Below are 12981 nucleotides of genomic sequence, written 5' to 3' on the forward strand. Positions count from 1 at the left end.
CCTTAGATGCCATTTTTGCTATAGAGTTAAAGCAACGTAGCTGATTATTTTCATATGAATTTGCTTATTTAATTCCCCACGGAAGGTGTGGCAAAGGTACATGATTGAGAAAGACATAAATTCCTCCCACCTCCTTGCTTAATCCAGCAGCAGAATAGTTCAGGCAGAAATTTTCCTGGATGGGTGATCTGCCAAATGTTTCCCCTCTTCAGAAGAATGTGTTGGCAAATCTTGGCTTGCTCTTTTACAAATATGTTCCTGCTTGTTTTACTTCATGGAAATATCTCCCATTTTTCATGAAAAGGGGTTTGGCATGTCCTCTAAGACAGTGCTCTACACCCTACCCAGTATATGACTGATAAAATTTCTTTCTGGATTTTACATGTAAACATAGCATTCGGAGTTTGTTCTCCACTATGCTTTCAGAGAATAGTTATATGCTACATATTCCTCAGTCTGCCTTCCAGCTCCCTTCCCCCAGAATACTGTCTTTTTAAAATCTAGCTCATTAGAGAGATTCTATTTATGCCCCAGTCCCACAAGCAGGCTTTTCTGGTGTAAAGGGGGGTTGCATTTAATTCTGGTGCCAGAAACTGGAATCGAACAGATTTGAAAGGCAGATAGGACAGGGACAAAAACTTTACAAAGCTGGCATGCCACTGCCAAAGACTTAGCATGTAATTCCACCTGGAATTACTCAGGAATGCTAAGGTATAAGCCCTAACCTCACGCATTTATTCTCACGCTAACAGAGGTGTCAGTTACTAGGCCATGATAGGAAGCACCCTGTATGAGAATTCAGTACATTTCAGGGCTAGAACACTAGAACAGTGTTATTTCCTGAATTTCAAAAACAAGATAGGACTCTCTGTTAGTTCTTTCTTACTTATTTTTACACATCCTAATGGAAACCTTTTCATAAGCAACAGCAGAATCAAAAGCCAGTAAAATGGAAAAGGGCTTCATCAGTGAATCAAGCAGCGTTGTCATACAATGGAGCATTTAAAAACTGTCCTTTGACCCTTCTTTTCAATAAGGTCTTCACTGATAGAAAGAGAGTTAGTCTAGATGATATTTGAAATAAATAGAACTTTTACTATTTTCAGAAGGGCTTTACTCTCAGCTGATCAGGTTTGGGGATTAGCCAGCTTAAAACAACTGCAAACTGCCTCTGCTTTTCACATCTATATATGCAGGGAGAACAAATGGTTGTGCCATTTGAAGCTGCCGTTTGTCTTCTTCAGTCATCTGGCAAATCCCGTTCTAAACTGAGTTGATACGGTGGCTTCAGTCTATCCCATTGTCTGTGTTTTTCCATTCAGGATCTCCTCTAATTTATGACACCATTTAATAATCAGTCTCTATTATGAACAATAACTTATTGTGTGCTGCCAACTGTACACAAGGTCTTACGCAAGCTGTGTGCTGTTATCTCTACACAACTAGATGCCTTCCATTAGTCATTCTGTTACTATTCAGGGAATAATCATCAATAGTAAAAACTCGCATTTTTAGACCAGAAGACTAAGGCTTTAACTGCTTAATGTCTTGATCACTTTATCCAGCCAGATATATGAAAGTGTTTAACAGTACACAGAAATGCTGGATTAAAACAGTGTACTCTGTCAGGTTTAGGTGGGCATGATACATTACGCCACCAAGGATTTTGCGCTTACACTTAAAGAGTATAGCACCTCCAGCTTAGGAAAACAAGGTCAAGCACACCACATATACAATTTAAAGAAACTGCAAAAGTCAATAAAGTTATGATAGTTTACATCCTCTGAATATGTTACCTAATTTGTCTCATTAGAAGGATTGGGCCACATCTATATCAGTGTTGCTTCCTGCCGTGTTGGGCCCCTAGTTTTACTAACCTGGACTCAGGTTTCAAATAATTTTCAAGTAAATATTAATCAAAAAAACCACAAAGTTAGGAACTAACTAAGCCAAAGTTAGGAACTGAATGATAGTTGTTGAAAAAAATACAGATGCTTTCTTGAGAAAAATATTTGTTGCATTTGATGATTGCAGATTGGTTTCATTCCGAAACCTTTCCAGCTGGATTTGAGGAGCTGGAAGAAGCAGAGCATTCACTATCTTCATTAAGAAAGCCATGAAACAGCAATTGGAGTCTATACCATTCTCTTTGTCCTTATGTTGTGAAGACCTACCTCATGTCTGATGTCTTAGACGCAAACCAGATAATCCTTATAATAATTATGTATTGGATGAAATTAAACTGGCCCAAACTTCAGTGTCTATATGTAGACTTCTACATACACACCAGGTCCCATTACAGTCAATACAGAACTCATCAATGTGTTTAATGCATCCACAAAAGCAATGTAGTTCACGCCAAGTGCATACCTACTGGCCTGCTCCCAAGGACTCTAATCATTCGCTTTTTGTGACTTATCATACCTTGGGCTTCCTGGGCATCCTGCCGAGGAGGTAGAGGATCTCCTGTAACTCCTGTGTCTAATCTACCACTATGACCACTATTATACTGTTACATACTATGTAAACTATAAAAGTATTATATGCTATTATATACCAAATGGTATACGCTACTAAAAACCTATACTATTTTTGCTGGTGTAGCTACTGTGGGGCCAGGTCATGGGCTCTGGCACTGCTGTTCCTAACTGTTGGTAGGACTTTTCTAGATACTGCCTTGGCAAAATTTTGGGGATAGCATTGTCCAGAGATTATTCCCAATGGGTGGTTAGAATAAGTCTGCCCTATCTTTTGAGAGGAAAGACATATAGATTTAGAAAACTTATGACACTATTTGTACTCAGGCTGTGTTGTGCAACATGCCCTCAGTGCTAGAGAATTCACCCTGGGTCCATGTTTATTTTACTAATACAAATGTTGCATTTGTGTCTCGTCTCTTTGAAATCAGATTTAGATGTTCATTGGGGATGATCTAATCTTATCATGTCGTCTTCTTCTAGCTGTTTCAGGTTATTAAATGCAAAGCATTGAATTGACATGGAGGAAAAACATGTTTGTTAGGGCAGGATCCTTGTAATGTCTCAGCATATCTATATTGCTGCCCAGAGGAAGGACCAGTCACCTACTAGAGGATTTTGGAATAAAAATTTAGCCATGTATAACAAAAATCATTAATACCCTTAAAGAAAATTCTGTACTATTCTGTACTATTATCAGCTTCCATAGGAAAACCTGCCTGGAGCTTTTAGGTGCTTTAGGCTTTCTGAACTGGGCTAAACAAACATAATAGGCTACATTTCTAGCTTTATGTACGCGAAGATTTTTTTTTTAAATGTCAGAAAAATAGTATGTTAATATCACAGTTTGGTGTCTTCTAGTTTTGAAAGCTTGAACATAAGCAAATTTAATCTAAACCTTCCTTATGCTTTCTTTCACTGATTGAGTCATTACTATATATAACAGAAAGAACTTACCTGGAGCTTTTGCCAAGATACAATCCTACACAGTCCCTGCTGAATTTGCATTTAACAAATCATCCTGACACCAACCTAGTTAAGACATGATGCAATGACATGTGCACTTTATTTCAGATATTCTGCCACTTAGCTATTTCTCTGAAGATTGGACCTATTTCTAATGCATCCAGGGCCCTCTGAAGACAGTCTAGAATTAATATTAACAAAACCCAAACACCGGATTATAATTTTTCTAAAAAAGAAATCTGGCTAGGGACACTATCATACTTTTTCCCTGAAATCACTTTAGCGTTACTGTTTGTAAATGATTAAGACATTCAACCATTTTGAGCAAGGACTTCTATCAATCCCTGCTCCACCCTTCACACTCTATTTCTCATGATTTTCCGTACAATCAAAATTTTAACTAAAAATAATATAAATATAACACGGGTTGTGTATCAGTCATTTACTAGTTGACTTGTGTTGTATTGCCTTGGATTAACCTTCACAGCCTTCATAGATTAGCCATATAGATTAACCATATGAAGCAGTTTTTCTGTTACCATTTTATAGGCTTGGCATTCAGGGTGTTGTGCTGTCCTTCCAGTAGAAAATCCAGTTGGCATTTGGGAATATTTCATAGCTTTTTCAGAGAAGCTGGCTTCCAGCAAACCTACAATAATTTCTTTTAGGGATTATTATCTATCTCCCAATAAATTGAATGGGATATTTGCCAATGACATTTAAGTAGCTATAATGAAATATTACAATTCCTAGTAATTAATTAAAATGTGTCCTCTGTCTAGGTAATTTTGCAAGGCAATAGGAATACAGCTGCAACAGATACAGTTTTAGCCCTTTCCTCTGAACTCCCCCAAAAAAGTAGACAACCTGAATAAAATTCCGGTGTTACAAATAGATCACATCTAATTATTAATTCAATGGCTGAGTTAGGTGTATTACTGTCTGGAGCTGATCTGTGAAAAAAGTTTGTCTGTTTGCTGGAAACTTTGTTTTGTAACCTGTGATGTAGTGCCAGGCCTTGGCACGGAAGTGTGATCCTGATGCAGGCATGCTGCTGTGTTTATATACCTATGAGAGCAGATAGTCCCAGACAGCGATAGCTTTAACTTTGTGAATAAATTTTAATAAGGGTTTATTTCATAATAACTCCGGTCAGTGACTTCAGCAATAAGAAGTATGTGTGTAATTCAGTGTTCATTCTTGATTGTGTTGTCTTTATTTAAATAAAAAAAAAAAAATAAAAGCCTGCTGAAGTTTATAAATCTTCTACCCAAAGCAGGAAGATATAAATATACTTGGCTCTGGTTTGTAAATAAAAAGGTAAACTATATGAGAGAAACACACAAATAATCTAAGGCTGAGTGTCACATTTTGTTTTACATCAGAGAATAATCATTGTCTTTGGAAGGAAAGAAGATATTCTATTAATATGCATTATATATTCTATTTTCAGTTCCTTTCCTCTAAATATTAATTAGTATTCATTACAAATTGGGAAACATCACTAAGAAATTAGGTATTACTACTGCAAGGAGCTGCTAAGGACTAGTTTCTTGAAAGTATTTGTATGACTAGTTCTTAGGTAAGTGTTTAACTTCTATTGCTTCAGTTGGAAATAGGCACTGTGTGTAGGTATTAGACCTCTAACCATCACTGAGGTGGAAAGCCTTTTCCAATTTATCTAGCAAGCTCATTGCAGACTCTGGACGTGTATTTTATTCCTAACATATGAGTTAAACACTAGAACTGCTTTACACACCAAATACTGAAAAACAGCTGCATGTAAAAAAAAATCACATGCGTCCCTAGAGCATATGATGGGTACATCATCCTTTCTCATGAATATTTTGAGAGGATCATTCTCAAATAGCTTTTCCATTCCATTTTAAAAATATTCTTACAGTCGAGGTCCAGTCCCAGAAAAGTACTGGCAGAATAGTTTTCTAGTGTCAATAAATTAATGATAATTTGCCAGGACACAAAAGAAATTTCATTTTGCTAGAATAATTTAGGAGCAACGTTTGTAATGTGCTGTGTATGTAGCAATTAAGAACCCTGAGGCAATTGAGGGGAAAAAAAACCAACCCAACCCCAAAAAGGAAAAAAAGACTTGCTTAGAGAGGACTCTGTGCACACAGTAAGAACAGAAGGAGCTGAAGCAGAAACATTTCCTAAGCTGCAGAGACCAAGTCTGAGTAGCTTGACACCCAACCGAAGCTCTTTCAGCATGGTATTAATTAGCAACTCACTTAAGTAACAATGTACATGCTAGAAGCATTACATCATCTGAACTTGTCACTGGCTGTTGAGCAAATGGCTGTGAAGACCGGATACTATTGCATTACAATTTCTTTGAGTCCTTTCATAAAATCCCAGGCATGGATTTAACAGGGAAGCTAATGGGCTTTAGCCCCTTCTCCCCCTCCATCCTACCTCCTCTCCTCATTAAGAACATTGTTCCAGCATACATTGAGTGTCAGGTGATGAGGGAAGTGGTGCATCTAACTCTGCATACAAATAACAAATTCCCATTTTCCCTGAAGCTAATAAAAGACTCCCCTGAAGCAAATGGGAGTTACATAAGAACCTTACACTTTGAATTATTCTAGCGCAATTATTCTAGACAATGAGGAATCATGAAATTATCAGTTCAGCGGTGTTTATGCACATACTTGCCTTTAAGCAAAGGCATAAATACATTTAATTTTGTAATTCATTTAAGCATGTACTTTACTTTTAGGACACCGGACTTCAACATAACCTTTAGGCTCAAAGGTGCTTTGCTGACCAGGTGCCACAAAGAATATTAATGAGTTTGTGTCCTGCAGACTTTCAATAAAGACAATCTGCTTCAGAGAAGATCTGTTGAAACAAAAATGTAAATATAAAGCCTTTAGAGTAGCTTTGTTCACTCAGTTTATGTGTTCATGGCAGGAATATGATCTACTAGTTTGATAGGAAGCTGAAGATGATCTTAGTGTGGTATAGTCTGTCTTTTTTTTTCTTTCTTTCTTTTTTTCCCCCCACATGAAACTATCCTTGCATTTGTTCTATCAACAGAGAAGTTTGCAGCTTCTTACTGGGAAATCCAGAAGGCTCATCTAGCATTTCACAGTGATGCAACTAGGAGTACTTTCTTTGGAAAGTACTATTTCAAGAGACTCTGAGAGAAAAAACACCACACCTGGCATCTGTGGAATGTAAAGTGCTATGATGGAGTTATCCAGGATTCTGCAAGGGGAAGTAATTTTCTGGGAAGTCTATAGTATAATGATGATGATGTGAAGAGGCTGTGGGCTTGCTTACACTTTCTTTCTTTCTTAAGTAAAGAGCATTTGTGTTCAGAATTGCTGTCTGTGTTTGTACACAGTTAAGAAGTAAAATGTAATTCTGCAAAGACATTCAGGTGAGTGTGCAAAAACAGTGGGGAAGATGATAACAGACTCATGAATGTTTCGAATCATGAATGTTTCAGTGTGGGGCTTCCTTGTAATAAAAGAGGTTTGAAGTATGGCAGAGATCTAAAGCTAAGATCAGACCTGTACAGAAAACTACATACATTTGACATAAATTTGAAGACAATCTTGTCATTATCTTTTAGGACCTGATTTAAGATTTTTTTACTCTGCACTCACAGCTCTGGCAAGATCAATGTAGTGAAGAAAAGACCTTGGCTGTTGGAAAGTAACTTTTTCTATCAATTCTGACATATTTTTCCAAGAAGTTTGCAACTTAATTGCTTGAACCCCCAAGCTATGTCAAATAACTTCCCAAAAACTATTTTAGAATTTTAGAATTTTTGTTTGCTTCTTTCATTCATTTCATCAAGCTATAAAAAACTTAAATAATTTATTGTTTAAAAAGCACTCAAACATGTTTTTTTATTTGTAGCCCTTGACTGATCTGAAAACAACTCAGAAACTTTAGATGAACTAGTCTGTCCTTATGGTTCAGAAGGTATAATCTTTCCAAACAGCAATTTTCAAGCTCTTATAACTTTCTGGAAAGGTTATTCTTTGGGCTGAAATTCATCATATTTATTTCAGTGTGCAGTCATTTCAGAAAGCATTCGGCAGAATGTCAGGTGGATGCATATTATCACATTTGAATCTCACATTGCAGATTGAAGCAAATGACTTTGTGCATTTGTATCAATTTGCAATCAAGCAAGCTTTTTCTTTTTTTACCTTGCTGGATTTATCTCTTTTTTAACATTTTAATACCGCACACGCTCAAAAGAGACACAGAATGCTTTTCCATTTTACGTGCAATTATTTACCACAGTTTTTAAGAGCAAGAGAATTTTGTGCAAATAATGTGTTAATGCAACATTAGTCATGAGATGTGTTGAGAACTTAAACAGCACAAGTCAGAAACTTATCAACCAAATCATGATTCCCACAGCAACGTTAAGTAAGCATATTATGCATATATGTGAGACATAAATAAGAGAAGGTACAGTTTGTAGAGATATAAAGTGCTATGTATAAACAAGATGATGACTTACTTAAAATTAGAGGTCCTGAAGCAGCTATAACTTATCTTGGATTAGTCACGGCTGCTTTGGGAACCGTAACATTAAAATTTGTGATTTCTGTCTGATTACTTTCTCATGGTGGTGCACATAATGCAGACTTTCCCCAAGTTATTATATGCTGCAAACTTCTCTGAAAATACTTTTTGATGGGTTTATCAACCATGATGGATGGTAAATAATGATTTACTGTGGAAAAACTTCTGCTTAATTTTTATGGGCATTTTACAATAATTAAAAATTCTGCAAGATTCAGAGAAGAAATTTAAACCTCCAGTTATTCATCATGTAAAATGGCACCTAAAATGAAGCAAGATTTAAATGCCTCATTAGAGAAATTTGAGAATATTTATGATAATGTTTTAGAGTAACCCACACTTTATTCCTAGAATCTCTGTTCCCACATATGCTTGCTCACTGGCTTTGACCAAAAACATGGTAACAGCAGCTAGTAGTTTGGGAAGAAATGCACAATGAAAAGAAAAGCAAAATGACAAATTTTCTGAGATTCTAATGCATTTCGGGCTCTATCTGTCTGTCACTCAAATGAGCCTGTGACTAAGTCTCACTTGGGTGGAGCAGTCTCCATTTAAGGACTACCTTTCCTTAAGTGCATTGTCAGTTTCTAGCTCAGTAGGGGCCACACTGCTATGATGACATCAGGAATTAAGTACTAAATATATTTTAAGTAGTAATGGTAAAAGTTACAGATCCTCTAAATATTTTCTTATTGTGCGCAATTAATGAAAACAACCAAAAAAGCTAAAAAGATAGTCAGATGCTTTTTATTTTGCTTCTTTATCTACTATCTTACTTTTGAAATATTATCGATTAATTTATTTCATAACCTTGGTTTCTTGATTCTTTATTTCTTGTGTAAGCAATTCATAATCAGAGAAAATAAAAGAGATGAGACCTATAATGGAGAGGATAATTTGTGCCACAAATTAGCAGTAATTTGTTTACATTTAAAAGGTCTATACATGCCATGACTTTGGGGGAATAATAGGGAAGTTCTGTTTATCCAAGCAATACTTAACTTGCTTAGGACAATATAGTAATAACATAGAAAAGATGACCACTCTTTATTATTTCTTCCTTAGGGGGATTTTTTGAATGGCACTGAATAGGATTCCTGCCTGTTGTTATTGCTGTTTTTTATTTTCATCTTTCAGTTTAGCAGCAAAAAAAGGCCTGAAGGAAAAATCGCTTAACCCATCCAGTTTCTGTGGTTTAAATATTTACCAAGTGTCCAACCAATACTTCTTGGCTTGCTCCAATAGCACTCAGCATCCCCTGGAGCTTTTGATCCATTTACTGACTAAATCTGGGTTTAGATGCTTAGCCACCATGGTTAGATAAAACACTTTAATTGTGTGACCATAGACTATTTTGAATGTAACTTCCATATAAAAAGTAAGTGGGACTCTGACTGTGAAAGCTTTAAAGCATCAAATTATAGTGGAAAAAATACTTAAAGTTAGAAGTTTTTATGGTAATTTGTATTAAAGTAAATGCTGGTAAGGTTTAGCAAAAATCAAATAAATAGTAATTGAAAACAGTAATTGAAAACACAGATACAGCACATTTTCAGTGTATGTTTCTCTTCACAGTTTTCTCAACCATTGCGTGGATGAGAAGATTTATTAAATTATAGATGGGGCTAAAAATATGTTAGCTATGGATTTACAATTTGGTGACACAAAATTTTGAAGAGAAAGTGAAAACACGCTTACAGCTAGTCTGAGTGTTAGTGAAGAAAAACGGAAGAGACATTGTTATAAAAAGAAAGCAGTATCAAGGGTATATTTCTTCTCTCTTTGAAATAATGTAAATGCTGACACATTTTGTAAAAGTATTTAATTTATATATCTCTACTTATGATGTATCCATTCATTCTTGTTTACAGGATGTATTTCCAACCTGTAGTATGACTTCCTTTTTTCTAGTTTTGATCTATATTATGCTGTTTGTTGGTGTCCACTTCCAAATAGAGTTAATTATTTGAGTTAGACCTTTCAAGACCATTGAAGAATTGCAATGTAACCTCTTTCTGTTTTAAACACAGCTGATCTAGCTAGAAGATAGAATTCAGGTGCTGCCTGCTGCATAGTCAGGCTCAGATGCAACCGTCAAGGGCTTGAAGAAATGAGTTCTACACAGTGCACTTGGATTACTTTTTTTCAAAACTGTATTGTGCTTATGGCAGGGAGTTGCTACTGATCCCCTAACCATCGTTCACTTATACAACAAATGCTCCAGCAGTCTTGGCTGGACTAAAATTCAGACTCTGGGGTTTTTTTTTGAAAAAAACTTGAAAGATACTTTTGCTAGATTTTGGCCCAGAGTGAGACGATTGTTGTAAGATTGCTTGTAGTGTCTTATTTCTACCATTATGAATATGCTATTCACAATATAACATTATTTACAAGATTTCAACAATTTTGGGGTATTTTGAAAATAGACACAAACCCCTAACCATAGCGTGAGTCCTTGTCTAGTCCGTATTCCCTCCCTAAGGCAGGATAGATTATTTCTAAATCATAAGTAAACATCATCTTATGATGGAGAAACTGCAATATTCCTGAACTGTCTTTGCCTGTGCTCAGCTTTCCCATCTCTTTGAGGGTTTGTGTTGTCCAATCTCCCCTGTTAGTTTAAAACTTTTATTTCCAATGAACATGGAAAATAAATAATTTCTTTCCTCTCTGAGGTGGCCACATTTTTATTTGAAGATATTTCTCATCTGTCTCCTATGCCTTTTTCTCTTTAGCTATATCTTTGTTGATTTACCATATTTTCTAGGCAATCAATCATTCTTCTAGAGCTTTTCTGCTGGTGTGCCAAAATGAACTCCACTTTGAGGCTCTTATCTTCAGTGACTACTTCTTAAATTTAATGATGTAGATTTAATGTCTAAAATATATTATTCTTTATAGAATTTAGATAAAATTTTTTTCACAATGGATATAGTAGTGATGTCTCACATTCAGTGTGTAGTCCTCTAAAACCCCTCCTGGTCACTGTCTACCTACTTGTTTCTCATTGTATGTTTATTCAGCTGATTATTCCAGCATAGAGGTAGCATTTGGTTCTCTCACTGAACTGAATCCTGTTTTTTCAAGCCAGTTCTGTTGAGACAACTTTGAATTCTAATCCTGCCTTGCCAAATTCTTGCGGGTTGTCCCGGCATGGCATTTTTTGTAAATTGAACAAATATGCTCTCTATTTCATCATCTCTGTCCCTAATGAAAAATAGACCGCACCCAGGACAGGCAGCTATGGAATGATACTGCATATATATCCCTCTAGTCTGACAGTAAACTACTGATAAACTTCTTCCAATGAGTTGTTTACATTCATGCTCATGTTTTACTCATGTAATACTCATTCTTAGCTATTAGATCTAATTTTCATTTTGTAGGATTTTTGTTGAGTTTCAGTTCCTGGAAGAATGCTTCTTTCTATCTAGTCATTGCTTTCTTTATTTGCTGTTCTAGATATTGTTCAGAATGTCCCAAAATGGGACGGTCTCTCGGTGGTAGAGGTAAAGTTAGCTGCATTGATTATTGCCACAAAGGCCTGTGCTTTGGATGACTCTGCTATATAAATAGGTCTTGCTTATTTTATTTTCTCATTTTCATGAACAGTATTGGACTGTCTGTCACCTCTAAAGTGCCTTTGATCTTTCCTCCATGTCGTTTTTTCATGGAAGAAAATAATTCTGATATACCTTTTGAATACATGTGGCAAATTTTGATATGGGTTGGAATTTTCTTTAGAAAACAGATTTTTCAAAGTTCATTGATGATATATTCAAACAGGCCACTGCTAACTCAGCTGGTTTCATTTAACATAGCTTGTGGAGGAAAGAAACAAATGCTGAAGAATATTTAAAAAAACCTTGAGGATTATTTGGTAAAAGCAGAAATAACTGGGTCCCAGTTGTGGAATACATGCCAAGTCTTAAAATTCTGAAGTGAATACTTAATTTCCAGGTTTTTGTGATATACTACAGATCCTTGTGATTATGGCTGGAAATGGATCGTTTCTTACTGGCTGCATAATCACAAAGGCCAGCTTTACACCTGTTTAAAATTTTGAAAATAATAGACTATTAAAAAGGCAGCTTGAGAAGTTAGGAAATGAGAGAGTAGAAGATTTTCTTTTGAGATCTGCCAAACTGTTTGTGACAAAATTGAGAAGCTCCAAATATAGCACTATTTGAGGACTTATGGGTAAGTTATAAAATAAAAGGTTTAGTTAAGTTTGAATTTGAACTTAACATATTGGTACCTCTCAAGAAATTGCTATAATAGAGCATTGTATTTTACTTTAACAAGTGAATTTGTACTTTAAGAAGAAAAAGGTTGCAAATCTGGAAATGCATTCTTAAAGTAATCCAAGTAATCGTGTATCTGCTTTGCACAAAGTACATGCTTATTACTATCAAAAAAGTAGCATTTTATAGTCATTTTGCAACTAAGTAAATGAGTGTCAAAAGGCACCATGCTGCAGGGAGTGAAGTCTATGAAAAAGAAGAGAGGGAATTTGCTAAGGCTAGCCAATTTTGTTTATGCTGGCAAGCTTGCATGTAAACTCAAAATATTTTTGTTTATTTTTAGGGTCTTAAACAGGGCAAATTTTATGTTCTTAAATTACTTTATGCATGTTTGCAAAATTTGCTCATGAACTCTGCAAGGGCTAGGTGTGTTTACAGTAAGGTCATTTTGTAGGTAAACATTCATAAACATAGCAAGTAGAATAGTAAGTAGATGTCCCTGAGCTTATTCTCAAGTGTGTCAAAAACTTGTTGTATTACATTTTTATATACTTAGCTTGTCTTCTTCCATGTACAGTCTTCTTATAATAGAGCTTTAAACATACTTACAATTCTAAGTATGGGAAATTTATTTGAGTTTGGAAGGAAGGTTAGAGCATGTAGTGGCACTTAACAAAGCCTCTTATTACTCCATTTTTGGGCTACCTCTGCCACGTCTATCT

Source organism: Mycteria americana, chromosome 2 (genome assembly GCF_035582795.1).
Source record: "Mycteria americana isolate JAX WOST 10 ecotype Jacksonville Zoo and Gardens chromosome 2, USCA_MyAme_1.0, whole genome shotgun sequence".
NCBI classification, from domain to species: domain Eukaryota; kingdom Metazoa; phylum Chordata; class Aves; order Ciconiiformes; family Ciconiidae; genus Mycteria; species Mycteria americana.